This window comes from Eupeodes corollae, chromosome 1 (assembly GCF_945859685.1).
Source record: "Eupeodes corollae chromosome 1, idEupCoro1.1, whole genome shotgun sequence".
Classification (NCBI taxonomy): Eukaryota; Metazoa; Arthropoda; class Insecta; order Diptera; family Syrphidae; genus Eupeodes; species Eupeodes corollae.
Genome location: NC_079147.1, coordinates 122,730,271 through 122,744,292, shown reverse-complemented (window position 1 = coordinate 122,744,292; position 14,022 = coordinate 122,730,271). Strand labels below are relative to the sequence as shown.

At 33.5% G+C, this 14,022-nt stretch overlaps 1 long non-coding RNA gene across 1 annotated transcript; it reads right to left on the bottom strand.

Annotated features, from left to right (window-relative positions):
* Positions 1-4,682: 4,682 nt before the first annotated feature.
* LOC129954009 (uncharacterized) lies at positions 4,683-11,271 on the bottom strand. The gene is made up of 3 exons (XR_008782625.1): positions 5,502-11,271; positions 4,920-5,436; positions 4,683-4,856 (listed from the first exon to the last, which is right to left on the bottom strand). It is a non-coding gene; the product is annotated as an uncharacterized LOC129954009 (long non-coding RNA).
* Positions 11,272-14,022: the final 2,751 nt, after the last annotated feature.

The following is a 14,022-nucleotide window of genomic DNA, read 5'->3' as shown; positions in this document are numbered from 1 at the left end:
ATTTTTGTCTAGTTTTAAAATAGGTTTAAGAATGAACTAATAAAAATTAATTTAAAAAAAAAGTGGTGTCCGAAGACAAATCCAGGGGTCGTGGGTTCGAGTCCCGTGCGGAGTGCACGAAAATTATTCAAGCCTTTTTTCACAATCGAGAAATTGTGGGTATCGAAAGATAATTCTGCCAATACATCAGGCGATGTTGCGGTGGTGCCAGTAACGGAACCGCAAGCAAACGCAACCTTATTACCTTTCGAATCGTTCAATACAAGTTGTATTGGATGGATTCAAGTCTGAAAACCACAAAATAAATGCTGGTGTGCCCCAGGGCTCTGTTCTATCTCCAACACTCTTTCTCATTTTTATTAATGATCTCCTGTCTACAACATCTAATCCAATACATTGTTTCGCTGACGATAGTACTCTTAGCTTTTCATATTCGTTTTCAGATTCACACCCCTCTTCTTTGGATGTGGAACTGCAACGAAAAAATATGATAAGCTCATTAAATTCCGACCTAAACAGCATTGTACAATGGGGAATAAGAAACCGCGTGGAATTTAATGCTTCGAAAACGCAATGCTGTCTTGTATCGTTAAAGCGAAATATACCCCCCTGCCATAATTCATAAATGGCACTTGCATCGAGGAAACTGAACATCTGGATATTCTTGGTATGTGTATCACCAACCACCTTTTGTGGAACGATCACATACGCGATGTCGCCAAAAATGCCGCAAGATGTTTGGGTTTTCTAAGGCGATGCAAGAAGTTTTTCTCCCCCTCTGATCCGGCTGTTATTTACAAGACTTATATACGTCCAAAGCTTGAGTATAACTCCCATATCTGGGCCGGTGCTCCTACAACTTACTTAAGCCTCTTGGATAGTATTGAACGTAGAGCATTTAGATTGATTGGTGATATTACCATCATAAGATCATTTACGTCACTTGATCATCGTCGAAATGTCTCTTGTCTCACCCTGTTTTACCGTTATTTTAATGGTTTATGCTCTAGAGAAATAGCCAGTTGCATTCCTCCCCTTAAACAGTTCAACCGTAATACTCGCGCTTCTAGAAATGCTCATCAATATACCCTCGAGCCCATCTTCGGTCGTACTGTCAAGTACAGAGATTTGTTCTTTAGCCGTACTATGCGAATGTGGAATGCCTTGCCACACTCTATCTTTCCCAGATATTGCAATATTCAGGAATTCAAAACCAATGTGCACCGACATCTCCTTTCAACCCCTCTCTCCCTTTCCTAGTGCTCACACTGTGTCTACATAATAAGGGTAATATATCCCCTTGAGTGTGCGCTTATTATAAAAAAAAAAAACAACATTAGAAGATGAAGAAGCATAGCCCAAATAAAGTGGAGAGGGCCAACTCCGCTAAGCTGCGGGATATGAGGAAAGAAATGGAGAGTGGTAAAGGAGGAATTACCACCGAGAGTGAGTATGAACATAGTATTTATCCGGAGATGGAGAGGGGCTCTTTAGGTCTCCGAATATGGATTTAATCATATCGGAACCAGAGCCAGTCCCGCCAACAAGGAAGGCTTTGGAGGTAAGTGTTGAAAGACTATAGTCCCGATATATTTATGGCTAGCGAAATCAAGCTAAACCACAAACACAAATTGACTCATAAAAATTACAATATCGTAAGAAGAGACCGGCCCGACTCCATTCAAGGGGTGTCGCTCTCTTTATACGAAAAGGCATTAATTATAAAGTCATATAAAATAATGAATTGCGAAAGCTCAAGACGCTAGAAGTTTGCATTGTATGTATCTCTCTCAATCAAGGGAAGTGGATGTATGTATATGATTGTGGCTTATGTGGCTGGAGCTCCGCAGGTTACTTACTTTGATTCAGAACTCGAGATTCTTTTTAGGGAACTTAAACTGAGCTTGGAAGAAAACTATTTCATCTTGACCAGTCATTTGAACGCATGAACATGATGATTGGGGAAATCAACATAGTAATCCCAGAGGTAACCATCTTTTTAATTTGATGAATCATTGCAGCGTTGAATCGACCTGCAGCCTACCGACAAGCCATCGTATCCAAGAAGGGGCTCCTTTCTGGATCTTTTGCTGTACGACACTAGACTGACAGTTACAGACAAAGTGGGTAATCACCCTCGAAACTGCTTACAGACAGTCGAGTACGACAGTGATCACTGTGGACTGGCTGCTGTAATGCGGATTCCGAACGAACGCGTGGAGTTGGAGCAATACGTTGCAACGCACTCTTACAATTATAGTAAGATGCGTTGGCCTCGTTTCACCAACGCCTTAATGAGAGAACTTTGTTCTAGTGACATAGCCTTACCAAATAATAGAAATCTGACAAATACAGAAATTGACCAACATTTACAACAGATGGACGAAACAATAAAACAAACGATGGAACGGACAATTCCAAAGTTCAAAGAACGGGACCAAATGGACGCTTACAGAAACGCAACAGTTGACGCACTACGGAAGCACAAGAGTGGCTTACTGACAAGACTCAAAACCTTGTACAGACGACTTACCCACCCACACGACTTGGAAGTTAGGACACGGAAGTCATCAATAAAAAATGTCAATCAGTTGATTAAGGAGAACTACAGGCTATCAATTAACAAGTAATGGGACCGTAAGATCCGTTAAGTTAATTATAATGACCCTAGTATGTTTCCCAAAATCAACAATATATTCAGGAAAAAGAACGACATTGACCTTCTGAGTCTGAAACTCCCAAGAACCGAAGAGAACAAAAACGTACTCAGGACAGCGCAAATAGATCCAGAAGAAGCCATCTTTGACGATGACTTTTACATAATTGAAGATCCGCAGGAATAAGTGGAGGCAGTGGGAGCTGCTTTCCAGCAAGTGTACAAGGTGAATGTTAGCATTCGCCCCAACCACGACCTGGAAGACAGAGCCCTACTTAATCACTTTTACCTCCGTAATGATATCACACATTGGCGATCTGAGAACCGCGGTTTCATGCGGTTCAATGAGAATTCCTTGGCAAATGCCATAATCGCCGAGCAAACAGGAGCAAGTCCTTTGTAAGTGACGAAAGTTGAGCTTCAGCTCATCTTCAACTCAATAAAAAAGCAAAAAGTCAAAGGTGTCGATAGTATATCCAAGGTTGTACTAAGACATTTATCATTGGAGGCAATCGACATTTACACCACAGTCTTCAACAATGCACTGAATAATGCATATTATCCAGTGCATTGTCAGACCGCTGTGGATCATCCTCTCCCGAAAAAGGGAAAGGACAACTCCAACCCGTCAAATCTTCGATCGATAAGTCTTCTTCCGAGCAACAGCAAAGTTTTCGAAAAAATCATTAATAGGGCTCTGACTAAGTGGGCTGCGGACAACAAAATAATTCCGGTTAAACAGTTCGGGTTCAAGGCGGGTCATGACACAATTCATGCTGCGTCTAAACTCGTTTCTGATATCCAATGGAATAAATTAAAGCAACAATGCACAGGTGCAGTTCTGGTTGATTTGGAAAAGGCCTTTGACACCGTATGGTTAGAGGCTCTTTACCTAAAACTGAGCAGGCTTGGCATAAGCAAGCCATTGCTGTGTATACTTTATGATATGCTTAACGGTAGAAAGTTTGTTGACAAAAGTGGCAACGTAACTTCTACCACAACATTCTCAATTAAAAAAGGTCTTCAACAGGGAGCGGTGAATTCGCCGATTCTCTTCAGCATTTACACAAAAAAAAAGAAAAAAACAAAGTAATAAAAAAAAACATTTAAAAAATTAATAAAACAAAATAATAAAACAAAAAACAACAAAATATGAAAAACAAATATGGTAGATAGTTAGATTGCTGCTGGGGTTGTTCTAGTGTAGAGTAGTTTATAGATTGAATAGTTAGTTTAAGTTAGCTTTAAGTTTTATATAAAGGACATTATTTTAAGTAGTTTTTAAGTAAACATAAAAAGGATCTTGATATTAGTTTTTGTTTTCAAAATTTTCTAATAAATACAAAAATAATTAATTGAAGTAAAATAGATCTTAGGGCCGAAAGGTATTAGTAGTTAGTGTTCTAGTTTCACTTAGAGTGTCCGTATGGGATCATTTAGTTAGTTGTAAGTTATGGATAATAAGGCTATTTTTATAAATTTTTGTCTAACTTTAAGAGAGGTTTAAGAAGGAATTAATAAAAATGAATTTAAAAAAAATGTGCGTTGAACTCTTAAGCCAGAGGTCTTGGTTTCGATCCCTGCCTACGCCATGGCACGCCATCTGGAGTCTTTTTACGATACTGCCTCTTACGAGGAATCGACAAATTCTCCAAGAGTAACTCTTCTCATGTAGGTTCCCTCCATTCCTGACAACATTACTCGCACACAGGAATGGTTAAGAGTTGTAAGTCACTAGGCCCTAGTCCCAACGGACTGTCGCGCCATCCAATTTATTTTAATTAAACATATGTCTTAATAAAAAAAATAAGATCTACTTAAAACAGCTTATTTGTTTTTTTATTATTAATTGCTAAAAACGAAACAAAAAATAAAAAAGGTATAATCCACTATAATAATTAACCTGAGCAGAATAAATTTGGGAAAAGCAGAAAGAATTAATTTTCTTTGAAAAAAGTACATTTAATATTTGTTTTATTTACTCGAAAACTAAGAAGTTACATTTTAACATCCAGATATTGTTTTTTAAGTGAATATACATTATTAACGTTGAATTTAGAACAAAATTAAATTATATACATAGAATTTTGAAAAATATTACAAATGTATTTAAAAATTATTAACGGATGACATTTAAGCTTGTCGTCGACTATAATCATCTTCATTTCAGGAGTTGTTGCAATACCGTTTTGATTTGTTGCTGAAAAAAAAAACACATCGATTAGGTAGTGCTTTCAAAGTTTGTGGCTTATGTGAAGCTTACTTTGAAGTAGTCCTGCCATCATAAGCCTTCTGGTCAATGGACGCACAATTAAATTTTAGTTGATTGGTTTATAATCAAAAAACTCTGGTAATTCGATCCGTTGATTAAAAAATTGTTGCAAGTCGTTTGTGACATTCTTTTGCGAGGCAAATTCCAAAATACCAATCGGACCATGTCATAAATGCACAATTTCCGATTGTATTATTTTTGGAAATTTTCGGTAGTTGAAGGTTGCGGGTTCTCATTTCTGTGAAGTTCTTCTATGTGATTCCAGATAGCTGTGTTCAGAATGCATTTTGCTTTGGTAATTCGATAGGCATTATGCATTTATGGAATTCAGTTTCTATTTTTCAACATATCTGGAAATTCTTAAATATTATATACGAAAATAATGAGGTTTTCCATATTAAGAAGGCTTACCAATGATTTCCAAATGCCGCCGATTCCGATTCGTTTTTTGGTCGGTTGGCATCATATTTCTTGGCGGCTGATGAATAGGTGGAGGACGTTGAAAATCCTAAAGAACCATAGAATTTAAAATATTCATGTTAAGATTGCTCGCAAGTAAATTAATTAATTTACCTGATTTGCCGGCATACTCTGCCGTTGCTGTTCTGCTGTTGAGTCGTTCCAAAACTGGGTGGTCGCATATTAATGTTGATTAACCAGTTTGGTGCTAGTCAAGTATATTATTTGAATAATCCATAGCTAAAAAAAGTACCTAAAATGTACCCGTGATGGTAAGGTTCTCTACCTGATGGTTTCCAGTCAAAAGAATTGATCTCTTAATACCTCTAGATACAAGTCCTTTTGTTTAATTGCACAAAGCTCGTTCATTGTGTAGCAGATCTATTAAACATGTGTTGTTATATTTTTGTGTTTTACAATAATTATATCTAAACTCAAATTTACAATTTTGAATATTTTGGTAGACATTACCACATTTTGCTATTTCTTTATTTATTATGAATTTGCCGTCATGCTGGCTTGAGCGCTCTTGTTTCATATGAGTAACATTTTTTTTATATAAAATTGGAGTTTCTCTTTGTTTTGAGTTTTCTACATTGTTTTAGTTTGCTGCAAAAATGCTGCAGAATTAAAACAACATCAAGCAACATTTTTCTCATGAGTTACTTTATTTAAGTCTTATTTATTCATGAACAAATTAAATACAACAAGAGCTACGAAAAGTTAAAGCAAAAAAAAAAGCAGCAACTGACATCACTTAAAGAGAGAATCAAAGAGAAACACGGTTTGAAGCCAAAAAAGAAATGGTTTGTGAACAAGACAAGTACTATTCGCTTTACAGCTAATACACTCTTCAAAAGCATCGCAGACGGTGAAGACTGCATTCAAACACTCAAAAATACAGACAAAAGGGGAAAAATCCGTGGCAAATTCGAAGACATACTTAGCAATTACATCAGATAGAAATCCCACACAGAATTCGACAAATATATCAAGTATATTCTCGAGAAAACAAAACAATTTCTTCGCAAAAACAAAGAATTGACAATTGTTTCAGCGGACAAAGGTAACGTTACTTTAGCGAAGTAAAAAAAAAACTACTAAATTGAAATGCAGAACTTGATGAAAGATAGGAATGTTTATTGGCCAATAAGCAGAGATCCAACAGAAAAACTGCAAGATAAAACAAACAAATCTTCAAATATCCGTCTGAAAAAGAAATAATTTCCAACGCCAAAAACATGCAATGACTACATACAACTCAGTTGCCCCTCGAATTTATGGGCTCCCAAAAATTCATAAGGAAGGTCTTCCTCTTCGACCAATATGTTCATCGACGAAGGTACCTTGGTAAAAATTGGCGAAATATTTGATAAACATTTTAAATAACATCACCTTGAATTCGAAATATAATGTCAAGGATTCTCTCCTAATTAAATAGAAGCCAAGCGGGTTGAGTATTGACAACGATGAAATTTTAGTATCTTTTGACGTTGTATCCCTCTTCACTAACATTCCCTTGAAATGGCACTTGACCTTATAAATAAAAAGTGGGACACAATTAAAGAACACACTACAATCAAAAAATCTATATTTCTGGAGCTAGTACATTTCTGTATAATCGACAACAACTATACTTAGTTAATGGTAATGAAATATATCAACAAAGGGATAGAATTCCGATGAGAAACCCTGCATCTCCGATTATAGCAGATATGGTGTTTGAAGAACTCCTTGACAACACTCTGGAAAAACTAAACCTAAAATTCTCACAAAATATTTAAACTACATTTTTCCGATTGAGAAAGAAGAATACGTAGAAAATACCTTAGTCACCCTAAATAGTTTTCATAAAAAGCTTCAATTCACTGTTGAAAGGGAAAAATAACTGACTAGCGTATCTTCATACAATTATTATCAGAAAAGAAGACAAATTAAAAATGGATTGGTTTAAAACAACAACTTCATCAGGAAGGATCGTTAACTTTAACTAAAAACACCCAAAACAAACTATCATAAATACTGCTAACAATCTTAGAAGAAGAGTTCTCTATATAAGCCACATTGACTCAATGGCGGATACAGAAGGGGTCGTAGGGGTTATGACCCCCCCTGGGAGATAATTTGTTGTTTTTTTTTTATAGGAATTAGCTTCAATTTAAAACTAATCGGCAACGGCCTAGTCACTGATAAAGCTTCGGTTCCCATCGATCACCGAAATCAAGCATCAGTGAGCGTGGTTAGTAGAAAGATGGGGGACCGTCTCGAAACCTACTGCGTGCTGTTGTCATGTGTTCTTTCTTTCTGTTGTTCTTTCTCTTCTGTCCTTCTGTCTTGTATTAATGTCTTGTGTTGTTATCACCTTACATAGCCTTAGTTGCTCAAGGTGCTGTGTTCTCTACTCTGCACATTTATGTGCAGAGTAGTGTGAAATGTAATATAATGTTAAAACTAATCGTATTAAGTCAATGGATATGGGGATATGGACCCTATTATATTTTGAATTATTTATTTTTTGCATATGAAAACAAAATTTGTATTTTATTTTCTAAACTTTGTTGCAAAAAGTACCACTTTTAACTGAGGGCTGGACCAAGAACATAATATGATTCTGACATTCAGCCCTATTCCAAAAACTTAGCACAAATTCATCAAATGTTGTCTAATGAACGAATCAGGGGGGGAGGTCATATGAGCCATAAGGCTTATGCAGTAAGTTGTGTAAGTAAAGATTTGTTAGTAATTTAACGACATTCACCAAAAAGTGGTTGTCAAAAACATTTTAAATCTTTGTAACTTGAGTAATTATTGAAATTATTTTCATAACATTTGTTTCCAAGAAAAAGAGCAAAGATTCAGTTTTTTTTTAAGAAGAAACTTTGAATAAGAGATCTTCAATTTTATATTAAGTTTCCTTTAAATTCCTGAAACTAGTCTTCAATTCCATCTTGTTTTTTTTTATGCACAAGTGATTTTTACTTGCGACACATAGGAACTATGTGTACATTCGTACAAAATTTCGAATCAAACATGACATTACGATGTTAGAAGAGCTAAAAAAAGTGGGTCCCCCATTCCATCCGTCTGTCGGTCTGTCCTGGCCCTTAAAGCATAAACCACTGTGCCGATTGAAACTAAGCCGATTAGAATAAGGCGTTTTTTTTCATGTTTTAATACTAAAAATAACAGCTGTCCCCATACAAATTTTTTGGTGTAAATTCGAAAATTCTATTTTTTTCAGAAATGAACCAATATATTTTTTAAAACTTTTTCTAATTTTTTTCATAATTCGGCCTCTTTTTACAAGAAAAACATATTTTGGTATTTCTCCAAAAGAGTATCCCTCATATAACCTTTGTTTTTTTTTTTATTTTCTCAAGAACTTAATCAGATTCCAATAATCTGATCTTTTAATGCAAGCTCTTGTCGATGGCCAAATTTCCAAACTGATGATTATTTTTGATGAATGAAAATGTCATTATTTTTGTTTAATGGCATTTAAATTTTTGAGAAATTTTTTGTTTGCAGGTATTGCAGGCGGGCAATATGTTAATTTTAAAATTGAATTTCTGTTGAATACAATTTTTAAGGTCTTAGTAAATTAAAGGAATCTACATGTTGAAGGGAATTTGCTTTGAGTCGGAAAATCAACGTAAAAAAAACAACGAAAATTCTTGATAACAAAATCTTTCTCATTTTCTGGGTTTTGAAATGGCAACAAAAAAGAATAATTTTTTTGAAAGATAGCAAAGTTCAAAATAATTTCATACATTTCTCAATGAAAGCAATGAAAACCCTCTAAAGTATTGTTTTTTTTTGTTTTGCTCTTAAATATGACATATTTAGAAAACTGTTAGAATCTTGAAATGCTTTCATATGAAGAAAGTCTACTAAATTATATAGACTATAACCGTTGGACAATAGTTGTCACTTTAGCCCTTGAAATGTGTACATTTAAGGTAAAGATGCACACTATGTGATTTAAATTTTGTTAGAACAACAAAAACCTAAGATAAGTAAAACAGATGACGAAAAACCCATATACAAATCATTCACCTGCATAGAGACATAGCAGATCGCTTTAAAAATGCTTGACTCTTTAAAACAGACAGATCTATATCTATACTATTATATAAAAGCGAAACCATTTTAAAGTTTGTTACACACGATCTTAGAAAGTAGTCAACCGATTTATTTGAAATATATTTTATTATTTTGTATATTGTTATGAGAGTGTTTATGGCTTTAATTTTTTTTTTCATTAATTATTTGTCAAACTTAAATATTATTAATTTTACATTTGTTGTCCATTTTTTTCATTAGTTGACTTATACATCCACTCATATATTAAAACCTATACAATAATCGACAAAGATTAACATTGCTTCATAAAGTCAATATTGTTGCGCAAATTTTAAGTCTAAAACCACTTCTAAGTTAAACATACAACCTGAGAAATAAATAAAAACAAATTATAAAATTATAACCTTTTTTAATTTATTTTATCCAGGAAATTAGATTCCATCACAATCGCGAGGTCGCTGCTTTGTTTCATTTCATTATCATTCCAACATTTTTAATTTTCTTTTCTTCCCATGCTCTTTACCTACCTACCTACCTACCTACATATTCAATTTTTCTGTATTGAATAGTTCATCAACTAACCTTCACACACACATTATTTTTTTGTTTCTCTAATTCTACTGTCACATCGCTGAGCAGTGTGGGCTCTTTTTTTAAGTTACTACGGAAGTTAACACGACACCTTGCACCTTATCGCCTACCTATTCCCAATCCAATCCCAAGAATTGTTTGAAAACAAAATATTGTTTCTATTTTTGTTAATTAAGCAATTATTTCTATTTTGTTAACTTAAAATATTACTAATCAATTATTGTATTCTAATTTTGTTAATTTAGCAAATATAAAAGAAGTAAGTAAAATACTTTGCATTTCTTGGAAACCAAGAAACTATTTGTGTTTTGTTAATCAAGCAATCATTTCTCTTTTGTTAATCAAGCAATTATTAAAAATATTGTATTATTATAAATATAGAAGAGAAATAAATAAAGCTTCACTCTTTAGTCAACCACGAAGAATTGTGTTTTTTTTTTAAATCGTGTGGCAGTACCTCTTTGGATTGTTCCAAAAAAAAAACAAATGCAGCATGTGAAAAACAATACAGGCTACTAATCAACTTTAAAGGATTGAACGCAATAACCATCCCAGACGCCTATCCCATTCCTGACATAACCAACGTTTCTCAAAATAACAATATAGCTAACAACAGCAATAAGCAGTACCACTTAAATCAATATTTAAGTGAAGTAACTGATACTCTTATTGATAAATATAATAAAATAATTGACAAAATTTATGTGAATGATACCGAGAAATACGAACAAATTGTCTATAACAAACTTAGCCTTTTAAAAGATAAATTAGGAGAAATAGTTTTGGCAGCGCAATTTGCAAAAAAAGGAATTGTAAATTCGAATTTATTCAACAAAGTCGATATTGCACATATTCTTTCAAAAATAGAGACACTTCCATTTAAAAATGAGCTTCAGGCTATGCTGAACCTATGATGCTTGTTAAAAATTCTATTCTACTCTACGTTATTTGCTTGCCTCAAACTGAAGATACAATTTTTAATAACATTATTGTTAGACCAACAGTAAAAAATAATAAAAAGGTACATCTAAGCTTTTTAAATCTATTCATTTCACAACACCTTAAATATGGTATAACAGGAAAGTGCAAAGAAATCGAAGAAACCACGCTTTGCAGTAGATCTCAACTTCAAAAATTAGCTTCAGATGATTGTGCACTAAAACTCTTAAATGGTGAACAAGCAAAATGCGATGTTAACTTTAAAAATAGACCAATTAATTAATTAATGAAAGGACATTGCTTCTTACTAATTTTATTGGCAACATTACATACAGTCGACATTTTCGAAACCTCAACGGTACTTATATAATTAATTTCTTTAACGAATCTATAGAAGTAAATAATGTTAAATATATAAATAGGAAAAATAAAGTGTACTACATAATTCCTCCATTGCTTCAAGATAACCCTACGTAAGGTCAAATAAGACTCGACCTTCAATATTTGCATAATCTACAGTTAGAAAATGTAGAGAAACTTTCGTATATATCTTCAAACACTGGATTATTCTTAGGTTGGGATTTAACTATTCTTTTTATCAGTGTAGTAATTAACTTAGTTTTGTTTATTTTCATAAGACGACAATCAAAACATAAGAAAAAACTCATTATTCCTCAATTTAATCCAGTAAAACTCAATTTTGACTCACTCAATTCAATTTCCACCCAAATTCCAACGCTAGAACCAGTAACAAATTAAAACCTAAAGGCGCAGATACTTAAGAAAAGGGGGAGTTAACACGACACCTTGCACCTTATCGCCCACCTATTCTCAATCCAATTCCAAGAATTGTTTAAAAGCAAAATATTATTTCTATTTTTGTTAAATAAGCAATTATTTCTATTTTGTTAACTTAAAATATTACTAATTAATTATTGTATTCTAATTTTGTTAATTAAGCAAATATAAAAGAAGTAAGTAAAATACTTTGCATTTCTTGGAAACCAAGAAATTATTTGTGTTTTGTTAATCAAGCAATTATTAAAAATATTGTATTATTATAAATATAGGAGAGAAAAAAAATAAAGCTTCACTCTTTAGTCAACCACGAAACAAATTGTGTTTTTTTAAATCGTGTGGCAGAACACGCGATAACTTGGATATTTAATTAACTACAGTGCCGTGCACATGAAATGCAGATTTATCTAAAGAAAAATTAGATCTTTTTTATTTTTCTGGTTCGAGGAAGTGAATAGATTAAAATTCTTCCAATTTAAAAATAAAAAAGTTATGTTATAATAGCTTGAATTACCAAGTTTGTATCTCTTCCTCGAACAATAAAACTGAAATTCAGTTAAAATTTTCTTTACAAATAACTCGAAGAAGGAACTTACAATGACGTCGATAAAAATAGCACACAAATGTGGGTAGGTTAAGTCAGTTGCACTGCACCGAACATGAGCAGACGAATAAAAAATGTGTCTTTTTATATTTACACACGCATACTATATACATATAAATGAGAACATTAAAAAAACAATTTTTTTTTTTTTTTTTTACCGCAAACTATATTTTTCGGTTGCAAGAAACGTTTCTAGGTATGAATAAAAGAAAGAAAATAGACAAAAATTTTGTTCTGTTTTCAACTAAAAAATTGAAATGGGTTTGTTTTTTTTTTCCGTGCGGCTTGGCCTTTAGTACGTAATATTTAACTTAAGTTTTTTTCTAAAATGTTAATTCCGGTAGTGTAGTGTAGTGGAAGTGTTTTTTATTTTTTTTTTAATTCTCATGGTCAGCTTTATGTCGCTCTTTCCAGGGTAGGCTCAAAAAGCAACCAAAAGATACTTCTTCCTCGCAGTAATATAACGGCAAATATTGTTAATCCGGAAGCTTTAAAATAAAAAAAATATTTATAATATGCACAAACATGAACAAACTATTTTTTTTCAAGTGTGAAATCTAATTAAATACGGTACGTATATACATATAAAATAAAATTAATATTATTGTAGAAAATATGCTCAGTCCCATTGAGAAATTTGTTCATATGCTAATACCAATATTCAAAAAATGTTCGTGGTTACAATTTGCGAAGCAACGTGACCACGGGTCGGCTAGTATATAATAACCATGAAAGCAAGTAATACAACTTCACAACTTTTCACCAACCATAAGACGAAAATAGACAAATTGGAGCATTCAGATTTAATTTAAGGCAACGGCCAATTCAACACTGCCAGTGAGTGTTATGACTCCGCCTGTACGTGATCGAGTTAATGATTCTATGGGGCAAATCTTTTTTCGCACTCGCGTAGCGAGAGTCCTAAAAGATCTTAACATACATAAATCTGCTGGTCCGGATGGTATCCTAGCTATTGTTCAAATGAGGTTCTGTGTAAGCTTTTTCATCTGTCCTACTCGTCAGGTCTCGTTCCGAGCGGATGGAAAACCGCATTTGTCCAGCCTATTCCCAAAAAAGGCGAATCTTCCTCACCGTCTAATTACCGACCGATTGCACTTACGTCCCTTTTTTAAAAAGTCATGGAAACGCTCGTAAATTATCAGGTCAAGAAATATCTTGAAGAACGGAAGCTTCTTAATGACCGACAGATAAATTGTAAAGGCAACTCGGACGAAGAATGCAACCAAATTTATATTGGAACCACCAAACAAAAATTAAAAAACAGACTTTCAGACTGTATTACTCTAAACCACTATCCTGTCCTGACTTTGAAAACGTAAAAGTACTGCAAAGAGAAGATAACTACTCGTATAATAAGAGAATGATAATCGAAACGCTGCATATCATCAACACCAACAACACCATGAACCGAAAAACTGTACGAGTAGTACGAGAATAAAAACTTCTAATAATATGATCTTTTGAGACTAAATTTCCAATGCCTGTAAAAATTGTTGGAATCAAATTATTTTATTCTTAAGTGCAAAATTCATGTAACAGGTGTAAGTTTTCATGTTCATGAACATGAACGAAACGTCGTGACAATAAGAATAATTGTTT